At 41.8% G+C, this 13,615-nt stretch overlaps 1 protein-coding gene across 14 annotated transcripts in view; it reads left to right on the forward strand.

Annotated features, from left to right (window-relative positions):
- Nucleotides 1–13,615, forward strand: part of SOX5 (SRY-box transcription factor 5) — a 607,462-nt gene that overhangs the window by 331,753 nt on the left and 262,094 nt on the right. The window contains exon 2 of one of the 14 annotated variants that reach the window (XM_039698243.1): nt 8,457–8,522. The exons of the other annotated variants lie outside the window; for them this stretch is intronic. The gene's annotated coding sequence lies outside the window, so the exon portion shown is untranslated. The remainder of the gene's footprint in view (nt 1–8,456; nt 8,523–13,615) is intronic. 14 annotated transcript variants of the gene reach the window in all.

The raw sequence follows: 13,615 nt of genomic DNA on the forward strand, positions 1-13,615 counted from the left end.
AGGTTTCGGTGGATCTCGGTGAATTTCAAACACTTGAGAAACTTTGAGTCACCCCAGCTGAAGAGAGCTGAATTCAGGGGGCTTCTCTTCCATGTCTGTGGCCATCAGCAGGGGGAATTTACGGTACGCACTTAGAATGAAAATGATCTGCAGTATCAGACAAATAAACACTCATTAATTCATTCAGCATCACTGGTAAATTGCAGTAGGTTTTGTGAATTCACAGGTATAATTAACTACCGTGTCAAAATTGTGAGGATTTTGGTCCTTCCCTGAGAAGTTGCTTGCACGCCTTTATTTCTGTTAGTGGTTGTGGAGCTGCCTGATTGAGAGGAGCATCAGAATGCGTACGGTGAGGGGGATGATGTTTGCAGCAACATCGTGGGGAGATATTATAACTGGAATGCACTCCGTGTGTTTCACAGGGAAGGGGTAACTTCTGGGATGTGCTGTGCGAGCGCCTGTGGCACCCTGCATTGGCTCTAAAGGTCTTGGAAAGAATAAGTCTTTTGTTGTTTGATTTTTACCTCTCTTTTTTTTTTTTCCTTTTTTTAAGTTGGGCCATTATACTTAAATATAACAAGTCGGGCCACAATAGAAAGTTTACTTCACTGAGGATAAGGTAGAGACAATGCAGCCAGAACCATCGCAGACAGCTAGGAAATTTACAGAATGATAAAAACTCAGAAATGTCCAACATAAAGTTTTAATGTCTTAATAAAATCTGATTAATGAAAAATAGATAAAGTGACTGCTTAACAATATCCCTAGTGTACGGAATGTTCTTTAACCCAAATTAATGACTGCATATTTACATTTCTCTGTAGGCTGAGAGAGAGGCTATGCTAGGCATCCAGACAGAGTGACATCCTTTCTCTTCATTATTTCCTTTACTTTTTTTGGTCTTTATTTTCAACATGCCAGTGGAAGGTGAAGTGGTATGCAGTGCTCGCAGAAGAAGGACGGGTGGGTTGGAGCCTCTGTAGGGAAAAGAGGCAGAGCTGGCAAAGACAAAAGGCGTGGATGGGAGCAGTGGGGATGGGGACAGTGGGACAAGTTCAGCAGTGGCAGTCACTGGTGGCGTGCTCTCGGAACGTTCCCCGTCCTAGTGAATAGCTTGGAGAAGGGAAAGGCTCAAGGATGTAAAGCAAGCCTCTGCTGGGAGGAAAAAAATATACTTAGCTGCTTTACTGCTGCACTGCACGAGTCATTTCAGACTCCCACTGAATTTATTTTGGGGTTGTACCAACACTGTCAAATGGAGAAGTCATTTTCTTAAAAGGAAACTTTGCGTATTCCTAAGTGCTTTTCTTAGCTAAAGTTACCCTAAAAGCTTTATTCTGCTGCATTTGCTGAGAATTTTGGAGAAAGAATAACACCTTTCCATTACTCGGCTTGCTCAGAATGCTGTCCCACTGTCCTAAAATCTACCTGTGGAAGTAGATTCTTTCATTTAAAAGATGCCTATCGAGCTGCAGATCTTTTAACTTCATTGAGACATTTTGGGAAGAGGACTTGATTGCTTAAGTTTATGATTCTAGGGAGCTGGGATTTTAAGAATAAATAGAGCGTCAGTGTAAAGTTGCAGATACTAGTTTTTCACAGTGACAAAAATGAACAGTATTATTTCCCTGGGATAAGTCTGAAGGAATTAATGCCTTTGCAGACTATTCATTAATGTCCTGCATGCACTAATTTAATTTGTTGTGCTTATGCTTGGCTAGGAAGAAGTTGACTGTTACAGATTACAGATTTTAATGAACATCTCAATAATTTACCAGTTGCTGAAATTGTGAACTAGTCTTGGAAGGCAAAAGCCCAAATGAGAGAGCTGATGAGTGACACACCAGCCTGCACAATTCGACTGTTGTATTCATTGCATTTGAATCAAATTGGGAGTTTGGCATTACTAATTCTGGGTGGCTGGCTCATCATATGCATTCAAGGAGTTAATTAAAACACACACAAACACATACACAGTCTCCCACCGAGCATCTTGCGGTGTTTATGTGCGTAGTGTGTTTGATTGGTACCTTTACATGGGCGAGGAATTGTTTTTCCTTCTCTTTCTGTCCAGAGATCTTAAATATATAACCAGTTTACAAAATATTTACTGCCTCTCGGGGAGCTTTAACGAGCATTTATGGCTTTATCATTTAGGAGGCACAGAGTATCTGGTTGAGTTACTTAAATGTGAAGCTGCCTGATAGGATAGGAATATGTGTCTGTGCAGTGTGATATATCTGTAGGTGTATAAAATACACTTTAAACAATATTTATACGGAAAAAAGCATGTCTCCTCCCAAGGAGCAGTTACAGTTTCTTCACATGCTTTTCATACTAGACTTGAAATATAGGGTAACTTTCTTTGTGTGAGATACCTGTGCCTTCACAACTGTTGCAGCAGTCAGTCTGACATCCTCTTGACTTTGTTTTGTTTTGTTAATTTCTTGCTCAGGCCTGGTTATAGCATAATTAACTCAGAAGTGGAAAGGGAAAAATGCTGTCGTGCTTTACCAGACTGGAAATATTCAATGCTTGTGAATTCTGTTACTGTAGTCAAGAGAAAAGAAATGCTCACAGCAATTAATCAATAGCTGTAGTGCCTCTCTGATGATGGCGAGGAGTTTGTTGTTTAACAAGTAGCATCCGTAAAAGCAAAGAGTATTTCCCTCTTAAAGTTTCTACGGATTTTTATCAAATGAGGAAAACTTGCAGAGTCTCCTTCTTACAAAAGGTAAAATTATGTTGTATGTGAGTATGTTAAAACCCACAAGGTTGCCAAGTAAGCGAATCCTCGTCGTGTTACTGACTTACCCAAACCAGAACTTCTGGAACTTTTGGCATGGGCTGTTTTTCTCTGGAGCTTTGGGTGGCTGTGGCCAGCGGGCGAGGGCAGGCAGCCGCAGGGATTCACTGGCGGCGTTTGTCCCGTTCCCATCTCCTCCCACGGCCCCGTTGTCAAAACACCACTGCCACAAAGTCCTCACCCACGCCCTGTGCCGAGGGTGGTGGTGTTGTCTCAGCTCTCCCACACCCTCCAGAGGGGCTGCCCTGCTCCAGGTGGCCGTGCCCGGGCTGGGCCCCGGCGGTGCCGCGGTAAGCCCAACGCGCCATAGCGACGCCGCTCATCGTCCCCATGCTGAGCCCTGGTCACCCCTTCCACGCCAGCTGGGAACCAGGAGTCCCCAAAAGTTGTTCCTGAGCCCACATGTCCTTGGGACAGCGTGGAGTTCCATGTGCAGTAGTTCTTGGGAGACAGCAAATTCAGACGAGGTTCTGGAGGAATTTTAGCGAGCCAGCGCTGCTTGCAGGGGCCATGGGGCTTGGAAAGAATGTGAGAAGTGGATGGAAATTGTGAGGTGTACAGTGGTAATTCAGAGAAGCTGACTGTCTTTTTTTTAGGATAGGTGCGAAATTTATTTATTCAATTGTTTTGAACAGACTAAGAAGGAAACGTTGAATTCCGTTTGCTAGAATTATCAGATGTTGATATGAAATTCAGGTGCTTCCCATGTATTGGGGGAGCTGTTTGTTTTGAAAGAAATTGGCAAGCATTTTCCAGTGTACTGGTTTTGATCTGGCTTGGCACTTCTCTTGAACTTGGCCTTTTGTCACCTCGTTTAAAGAAAAAAAAAAACTGCAACATGATGATATTATTTTTGACTTCTGGGACTCAGAGGTAGAGTGAAAATGAGGAAAAGCTTGTGGCTCGCTTTGGAAGTTTGAAATGATTTTGACCTTGTTTCCCTTAAAAGTACTGTGGGATTAATCAGGTAACATTTCTCAATTCTGAAATTGTATTTATATTTTGCTATTTTTAAGATTTATGTTTAGTATTTTAAATTTGTTTAGTGTTCCAGATTTCCTTTTCATACTTCAGTTTTTTAAAAGACAAAGTATTGAAATTCATTTTGGTATATGCTTTTTGAGATCTATAATAATTTGATTTTGTTTTGCCATGCATTTCTGGTTTTGTGTTTTCTCGAGTTCATATAGACTGTCTTCAGTTTTTTGGGTTGTGTTTTTTTTCTAGGGTGTGGGTGTCTGACTGCTATTAGACCTAAACATACCATAAAATGTTGCCTTAGTGCTAATTTTTAGTGTGATTTTATTATAGTTTTATCATTAGTCATTTGTTTCTGTCATAACATAATTTTGTTACATTTGGGGGCAAAAATATAAGCAGAGTGAATTGATATTCAATTTTCTTGTGTGACTACTTAGAATTCTTTGTTTTGCCATGCAGTTCTGGTTTTGTGTTTTCTCGAGTTCATATAGACTGTCTTCAGTTTTTTGGGTTGTGTTTTTTTTCTAGGGTGTGGGTGTCTGACTGCTATTAGACCTAAACATACCATAAAATGTTGCCTTAGTGCTAATTTTTAGTGTGATTTTATTATAGTTTTATCATTAGTCATTTGTTTCTGTCATAACATAATTTTGTTACATTTGGGGGCAAAAATATAAGCAGAGTGAATTGATATTCAATTTTCTTGTGTGACTACTTAGAATTCTTTTTAGTGGTGAGGAACTTGTGGGAGAGATATGTGCTATTTTTGTAGTTAAGAGCATTGTCTACATGTAATGTTCTTCATGGACCTTTGTAGCTCTAGAGGAAAAAGCCCTCGGAGTGTAGTTCATGGAAAGAGAAACCCATGCAGTTTGTCATCCTCTTGGTTTCTTTGGTGCTGGGCTTAATTGTTTTAAGAATGTGGCCATGAAAAAACTGACCCAAGTTCCATTGATTCATCTCAGAGGTTGGGCATGGCCAAAATTAATGTGTCTGACAGTGAGCTGGGCTTACTCGCCATTGCCAGCGAAGAAGACCAAAACTAAAGAAAATACGAATGTTTCTAAACAATTTTTAATGCTTTTATTCCTTTTTTTCACCGGAGTTACATGGAAATATTTCACCTGAAATTTCCTGCCGTTGAAAGCAGCGAGCCTCCCGGAATGCCGGGAGCGCGCGCGCCCATCCGCGCAGACCCGTTTGTGCTTGTTTGCCCTCCGTGGTTTGGAGAGTCTCTGCTGGGGGCATGGAGGGACTACGCTGCAGCAGAGTGTGATGGAGCAAAACTCATCACAGTCTGAAGGACCAGAGTGCATCTCTGCACACCATTTTTATAAATTTGGGAGTAGTCCTTGATTTAAGAGAGAGAATGTGTAATGAAGGGCAGGAAGCATGTGGTGTCCTCTGACCTTTAGGGCTGGCCTGCCTAGGTTAAGACTAAAGCCCTTGAGCAGAGCTTTGTGCTGGGAGGGAGCTGTGGTTCTGAGTGCTCTATCAGACTGCAGAGAAGTCTTCTGCTTCCAGATAAATTCCCTTAGTGTCCTCATTGCAGTCACTTTGTAAAACAAGACTGAAAACATCTTCTCCCAAGAATTAGTCGGGTTTCTGTTCATCGGGTTTTATCCCTAAATTTTGACACCATGGCCTCACCGGGGCAGAGGCTTTTTTGGATAGACATGAGATGTGTGGGAAGGTGATGGTTGGTAAGGGCGGAGGGAAGGATGTTCTTACCCATTTTGCATGTCTATTAACAAACTGGGTCATTTTGCTGTGTTGTATTTACATGACTTGTTCCTGGGATGGTGTGAAATGTGAATCACCAAAACATGATGATTATTTAAAAAAAAAATAGGCTAAATGAAACATAACTGAAATAGAACTGAAAGGCTAAATGAAATCGACTGAAAACAGAACATGCAACATTATTCTTTTGGTACAGTTTCCTTCTGCAGTTGCTGAGTAAAGCCAAATAGTTCTTTTTTTCCATGTCTGTTAAAAATATCTAGGATTTTGAATTTGAATATAACAGGGACACGGAAAATACATTTCTCTCTTCAGGTTCAGGCTTTGATTTGTTTTTTGCTCCTGGGTTTTGGACACTGAAGTAGAAATTTATGGTGTGTTTTAAAGAAGGCTACTGGTTCTCATCTTTGTCAAAACCCCATGAACGTCGGGCTGATTCTGGTTTTACAACTGAGATTAGAATTTGGCAGAATTTCTCAGTGGAAGGCTCTCCTGCTTTGCTTATGTTTTGTAAGTTCTGCTCACTTTTTCTGTTCTTGCCTAAAGTCTGCAATGAATTGTGTGACTCGGGAATGCACATTAGGCATTGGCGTGAAATGCCAGGCAAATCATAGGGAAAATGCCGTGCCACTCTCAGTATGCCATGCATCTCTTTTATAGATAATCTTCATGTGTATTAGTGTCATTGATTTAGTGTGTTTTTGTAGAGTGCTAGCATCCTGAATCAGGACCCCATTATGCTTGTCACTGTACAAACACAAAAAAAGAAGGTTTCTTTCCATTCCACAGAGCAGCCTTTGTGCTTAGAGCTTAGAGTAATATAAATGTGTCTTTGTATGGGGAAAATTCAGAAACAGCGAGTAGGTAAGAGATCCCTAGCATGGTTCATGAATGAGATTTCAGTCCTGAAGCCATGCTTAACAATTTATAAATTGAGCAATATATGTGTATGGGTATTCTCTTTCTGGTATTTTTTTTTCCAGACGCGTATATGGAGAAGTTGCTTTACTGTTAGAAGTACTGATATTATTAATAATAGATTCATACTTCCTGTAAAGTCTTTTGATTAGGAATTCAGAGCGTTTGGTAAGCATTGATATACAAATCATGAAAATTTCTGTGCTTTTTAGATTGAGAAGCGAGATTAGCCTCAACCTATAGATGAGTAAACTGAGGAATGCTGTCACAAAATCTTTTGCATGTGTGAGTTTAAAAAGTAGCGATGCTGACTGGTAGTCCTGCTTTCTAACCTCGAGACACCCTCCTCTTTCCTTCTTGAGATCCTAAGAACTGCAAATTACAGACTTCTCTCTGTCCAATTATAATTTCTAAAGGTCTCATTCTAGCAAGATGAACTATAGTATTCAAAACGCTTAAGTATGTAAAATAGGGACTGTGGAGTATAATTAATAAAATAAATTAAAGCAATGTTTGCAGCCACAGTTGTATCGTTGAGGGCTGGGAGGGAACACTGTTTGTAGACCCTCCAGTTATCTGAGTTGCTTCTAAACCAGCTCCTTACCTGGAGGCAGGTTGGGTAGCTGGAGTCAGGCAGCAGTGCCTGCTGTGTTTAAGCAGTAATTTGGGAAGCTGGGTGTGCTGCAAACAGGTACTGGGGAACACTTAACATCTTCAGCTGTATGGACCAGAGCTGTCATATATTTTATAACCTAAGGACCAGGTGTGAGGTGAGCCCAGGAAAAAACTGTTCACATGGAGAGCACTGGTGTGAGGAGCAGACTCCACTGGAAGTGGCAATGTAGGCAGCCACAGTGAGCAAACCAACCAGCCTAAAAGCAAAAAACCCCTCTGCAGAACACAAAATGCACCGTGATTCTTCCCCAAACGTTTGACATCCGCTTTTTAAATGAGATCTGAAATGGAGGAAATTATACAGGGTTATTAAAAAGGAGGAATTATTTTCTTATTCATGTTAAAAGTTCTTCTAGTCTGTTTTAGTGGGTTTTTTTTTCCTTGTTTCCAACTGCATGCTCCGTAAGAGTAGAGCTGAAATGCTGAGGTCTGCAGGTAGCTTTACATCTAGGCTCTGTGCTGCATCCTTTACTACACACTGTTGAGAAAAGGGGTATAAACCGAGGTAGTCCTGGGTGGATTTGATCTCTGTTGCCTTTGAATATCATGACTAAGCTGTTAAGTTATTCTCTTTGATGAGCTTTTTAAGAGTGATATTCCTTTCAAGATAATGGATTATGATCAGGCCAGTTCCATAGTGCTTCAGTCGTCGTTTTTCAGCAGTGTGTTCACAAAGACCTGTTTTGTGATAGGGCCAGTCAAGGCATCCTTTAAAAAAGTGCCCATTCATTCTGAGCATTTGGGCTCAGTAGCACTGGAGTTCAGTGTCAGGTCCTAAAAACGTAGGCCTAATTAATTAATTAACGTCCTGCTGAACTCCATGAAAAAGGCTGGTATTCTTCACCCCAGTCCTCCACGATGAGAAATGTGACTGGTGAGGAGATCAGTGAGCAGAACCTGACTTCCCTTAACTGCAGCAAACGTCCATGGGTTGCAATGTCACCAGAGTTTCTGAAGCATCAGGAGGGATTTCTGCAGGCTTCAGCAGATCTGGGCATTTCGGGAATTCCGTGTTCCTGTGCTTTGATGACAGCTAGCTGTCTTTTTCTCCTAAAAAACAAGTATGCCTGGCAGATCAGAATGATCTGAATGGCCATGATGAACATTTACCTGAATTATGCCAGAGCTAACATCTGGCCCTTAGTGGACTTGGCACTGCACAGAAAATCAATCTTTGTTTTGAAACTGTGTGTTTCCTAAGGTACTAATTCCCAGTAGTGGCCACCAAGGCCCACAGAGGGACTGCTACACAAAAATGCCTTCTTCCAAATATACGTGTGTTTGATAACCCCAGTTTTCAAAAGTGTGACCTCTGTTAATTTGTCACCAGGCAAATTATTGTCACCTGTTCACTGATTCCATGAGAAGCCCAGGCAGACAGCAGAGCCCCATGCTGGTAAGCATTTCTGGTTTTGCTGTTTGTGGTAATAAGCAACCCACTTAGAAACTGACTGAGGTGCCTTCTGCTGAGGTGACGTGCATGAGTTGTCCAGGGCAGCAGGAACAGGTTCATCTTGTCTGGAACTGACTCCTCTAGAGCAGCTGAGCCTATCTTATATTTACTTTTTAAATAAGCTAAATGGTTATCAGATAAGAAAGATAAAGTCTTTGTCTTAAAATTACCTACAGAATTTCCTGCTAGATGCTTCTTAGGAAGATGAAAACAAGATTAATGGAGTTTCTGCTGTTGTATTTGGGTAGAATTTGATGTGGAAGCCTGTGTTTTAAAAGATGCTATAAACACTTAGAGCATAACAGAGAATTATTTTTAAAAGGAGATAAATACAATAGCTTTTTACATACATGTGCAGTCTATTGAAAGGCCATCCAAAGCACTGATACCAATTTAAGATGATGATCTTTTGCCTTAGTTATACATCTGGGAGGTATTAGCTGAACATTTTGTGGGGAACTGTGAATACCTTAGTTGCCAGTTGTCTAAAGTGCAGCTAATGATTGCTTCAGTGCCAGTGTTTTGATGGCTAGAACCTAGGCCTGAATATGAATACAAAGAACTCCATCTAAAAAAAAAATGCGTGTGCGCACACACTTCTTATACAAAACAGATTTCAACCATCTGCTTGGCACTTAGCTTTGCAACTATAGGCTCTGATATGAAAGGGAGCACTGTCCAGATTATGAAGGGTATCACTTTCATTGGCACCTTAGAAAAATCCCAGTGTTTTAGAAAGCTTGTTTGTCCAGTGGTTTTCTTCGGTGGATTAATGAAAAAAAGCACCCTTAGCCAAAATTTTGTGTGTGCCGTTGTTTCTCTGATGGCAGCATCTCCCTTACCCCTGCAGAAGATATTTTGTGGTGAGGAGAAGTTTCTGTTCTGCACCTCAGCATTTCCAAGTGTATTGGAGGAGCCTACATGAGTGGCCCTTGGAACTGACACCCCAGATGGTTTATGACACAAAGCACTGTTTGCTTAGGAATACGTTGTATGGCAGAGTCTGTTGCCCAAGCACTGCAGAGCGTGTCAAATCAGCATGGAAGTTAATGGACCAAAAGCTCTTCTGAATTTAACACTTTCCCATTTGATCGGAATTTACAGCTTTAAATCAGGACCACGGTCTCCCTTTAGTGGTGCAGTGGTGGAAAGTAAAGTTGATGCCATAAATTACAGGAATATACTACAATCATTTTGATCCAGTTTATCTGTTTAAAGGTTGAGAATGAATGAGGCTGACTAAAACCTTTGGTAAAACACTATTTATGAAATGTATAGCTATAGAAAATAAATTATGAAAGTTAGAAGATTTGGGTATGTGGGAATTTGGTACTCTTACCAGTTCATGTTTTACCCTTAAGTTAAGCAGAGGAAAATCCACCATAAGAGAAAAAGAAATAATCTGTGGAGCTTTCACTCTTTATTAGCAGTTTTCCTTAAAATATGCAGGACAAAACAGTTTCTTCTTTCCTTTTCTTCCTTGAAAGTCCCTCTTTGAAAGGGCTTGATAGTATTTTCCCTTAGGTGCATGTTTGGAAAAAGATGGCAAAAGTGCAGCCTCCTGCATGTGCCAAAGCCTCTGTGCTTGGCCATCACATTAGTCCTGCATTGGTAACACCTTTGGACAGGGCTGAGGGTTCCTTGCTGCTGTGTCTGGGGAGCTGCTGATGTCAGTTCATCTTGTTTCTGGGTGCTTTCCTCAGTAAATGTGCTGCTGATTTATAGGTGGAGCTGGATTGTTTGCTCCCAAGATGTCAGGAGGGTGAATGAAAGGACTGATGGATATTTACGTTCTCATTTTAATAAAAATCTAATTTTCTGTGGTTACAGGGTCTCAAGAAAGTGCTGTTTTAGCTATTGCATTTTATTAGCCTGAGCCTGGCTTTTTGTGGAGAAGGTCTGAGATACTGAAAGACAGATAAGGTTGGATTTCTATGGATAAAATTATGATAATATTGGAAACTTAAAAGCTTCTGCGTAGTTTTAGTTGAATCGTGATGTGTGGACAGCAAAAATCCAACTCTTAAAAAATGTGTGTGAAATAAGCCTTAACTTACTTCAGTCCCAGCAAGAAGACAGACTTGCAGCCCTCTCTGTGTGTTATACCCATCCTTTCTGTTCCTCAGCTGCTTCCCTTTCACATTCTCCCCACTTGCAATGTTTTTATGAGCGGTCCTGTTATTCTCTGAGGTAGGGATTAAACCAATAAACCTGTTAAGTTTAAGGAAGCTCTGAGGCCCTTTCAGTGATGATCCAGATGGAAAGAAAGCCATTTCTGCCACCACAGTGTCACCAAGCCTCCCTGAAGCTGCTCCACTGGAGTTGCTTAACCATGGGACTGATGGAGAGCTCATCTTGTTGCGTGCCATGACATGGATTTCTTCAGGAGTGGGAAGTAGCAGCCTATCTGCCGTTGGGCACTGCACAAGAATGGGCTCCTGTATTCAGGGATGGGGGAGAAGGAGCTCTGTAAAAAACCCAGTTTTGAGTCAATTCATAATGAGACCTTTGCTGCTCAGCCTTCGTGCTCTTTGAAATTTTAGAGGGGAAAGTTTTCTTGACCAATGTCAACAGTTTGGTAATTTTCGTTGCTTCCCCTCCTCCCTTTAGGTAATATAGTCGTATTTATTGTCAGTTTATTTTCTGTAGATTCCTCCAGTCCTCTGTGGTTGGGAGGGATTTCTGGAGTGACTGCATGGCAAGGTAAATTAGAGATGGCAGTTGGTGGTGTGGGAGGAAGGGTTGGGAGAAGGAGGAGGCAGAGGGTAGGAGAATGCAGCTACAGTTTTTAAACAACCCTCCAATTGTCCCCCTTTTTATTAAAATGGCAGCTTTTAAAGCCAGACCCCTGAAATGTTTAATTTGATTTACGCTGTTAAGGCTGAGTTTCCCCAGTGCTCTAAATACGAGATGAGCAAATATCTTGCCCTCTCCCTTCTTTTTTAAATTTCTTCTTTCTTTTCCACCACTGAAATTCTGGTTGTCTCTTTCTGGTCTCTTTGTGTTGGTTTTAAGGAAACTGCTGCATTCCATCACCTTTCCCACTAAGTTTAGCCCTCTGACCTGTGGAAAGCTGGAGATGGAGAGAGGCTGGTTTTCAGAGGAGGATGCTCTTGTGATTTTCAGTGAGTTTGGTGATGCCATCAGGTTACAGCTGCATCTGCATTAAACCTGGATGCAAATGACCAGCTTTAATGGTTGGACTTAAACCCTGCCTTTCCATAATCCCAAATAAAAGTGGGGTTTGCAGTAGGCAGGTGCCAAATGGCAGTGGCATATCAGCCTGCCAGTGTTTGACTGTGTCGCTCCAGAGATCAGGCACTTGTCAGTGCAGGACTTTGGGAATCCCTTGGAGCATTGCATGCATCCTGTGCCTTCCAGGAAGCCCCAGACAGATACAGATTTGAAAGTCTCCAGGAAAAAGTTGTGTCCTACGTTTCGAAGGCTGCATAATGTAGCAATGGGGAACAAAGACACACAGACCTCTTTCTTGGAAGAACATCATTTATTGCAGCAAAACCAAGCCTTTTTATGTTCCAAACTTACCCCAAAGCAAGCACTCACTGGCTGCCTGCCACTGCAGTGTCGCTGTTCACACATCCTTTTACCCAGCCAGCTTTTGGATCACCTGGTGTCCCCACGTGTCCCCAAACAATCACTGCCCCTTGCACGAGGTGACCACACGCCAGCCAGGCAAGCCCTTCTCTGGCTGGGTGACCTATTTTGTCAGCCTTTCCCAGAGTGCTTTCTGCTGCTCACCAGAAGTGAGCAGGATTTCTTATCTCCCACAGCATCACATCTGTACTTTGAAAGATTCTGGTGTTATATTTAACGCTGAAGGCATGAGCGTGCGTGTAGGAAGAGAACATGATTTTCATAAAGAAATCAAAAATTGTTTGGGAAAACATTGCAATGTGAGCCAGCAAGTACAAAGCACTTGGGAGTCCTTTTAGAATTATGGGGCACTTGTGAGTGCTTTTAATCGTTTGGCTCATGCAGTCTCTTTGGAAATACACCCCTTCCATGGGTATTTTAGGGGAAAACAAGAGCTCATTTTTCCCTCTCCTTATTTTTATCTGTGTCAAACATCCAAGTGATTGCCTGAAATAAATTGTTTGTGGTTTTTAAACCCTGTATCAGGTAGAGTTCAGAAAAGCAAGACAAGTGCATTGTAGCTGAGAACTGTTGTGCAGATCTCCTGTTTTTCCTTTGAGATGAAAACCACCCGGGTGAATAGGAGGCTCTGTGTAGCACCAGGGGTGGGTATTGTGTTGTGCTTTTTAATTTTAGAAACACCTGGGGAGAGTAGCAGGTAAATGTTTGATTTTACCAGGTGCCTGTGTCAGTCCAGTTTTCAGCTCTTGTGGACAGCTTTAGAAAGGAGAACAAGGGCTGAGTAAGTCCAGAGAGCAGTGTTTGCTTCCACCTCCAGAGCTTTTATTGCTGGCTCTCGAGCAGCTCTGGGTAGTGGGAACATCCCGGGAAGTTTGTTCTTCCTCTCCCTTTGCAGTGTCGTGGTGTGAATGAACAGAGGCTGTGCTTGTCACTCGGCCTCCCTGCACAAACCTCACATTCATGTGCCACCGTGGGGCTCTGTCCAGCTCCCACTGCAGACAATTGTGAGGCTCTCATTGACTTCGCTTGGGTGTTGGATTGGGCCCATTAGACGGGAAGAAAATAAAGTGGAAGTGTTGTTAACGATGCCTATTGATGCCTTTCCTGGCACAAAGTACTGCAGATAATTGTTTCTAGATGAAATGCAGTTGCATCTAAGTATTACATTTATTAGCTTTTCAAAGGAGGGATAACCAAAGTGGACATATGGGGTATTTGAAGTGTGATTGTGTGAGACTAAGATAATTTCAGGAGAATAGCTTAAGTCGCAGGATATGTGTGATGCCCTTTGTATACAAGATGTGGGATTGTGGAATTTATTTTGCATGCACTGGTTCTCGCTGAGAAGGAATCCAGAATACAAATATAAAGTCATATTTAGAATATATGAGGAGTGCAGCCTCGCTGCTGTAGGCTTCCAG

Source organism: Passer montanus, unplaced genomic scaffold, assembly GCF_014805655.1.
Source record: "Passer montanus isolate IOZ18808 unplaced genomic scaffold, ASM1480565v1 scaffold122, whole genome shotgun sequence".
Taxonomy (NCBI): domain Eukaryota; kingdom Metazoa; phylum Chordata; class Aves; order Passeriformes; family Passeridae; genus Passer; species Passer montanus.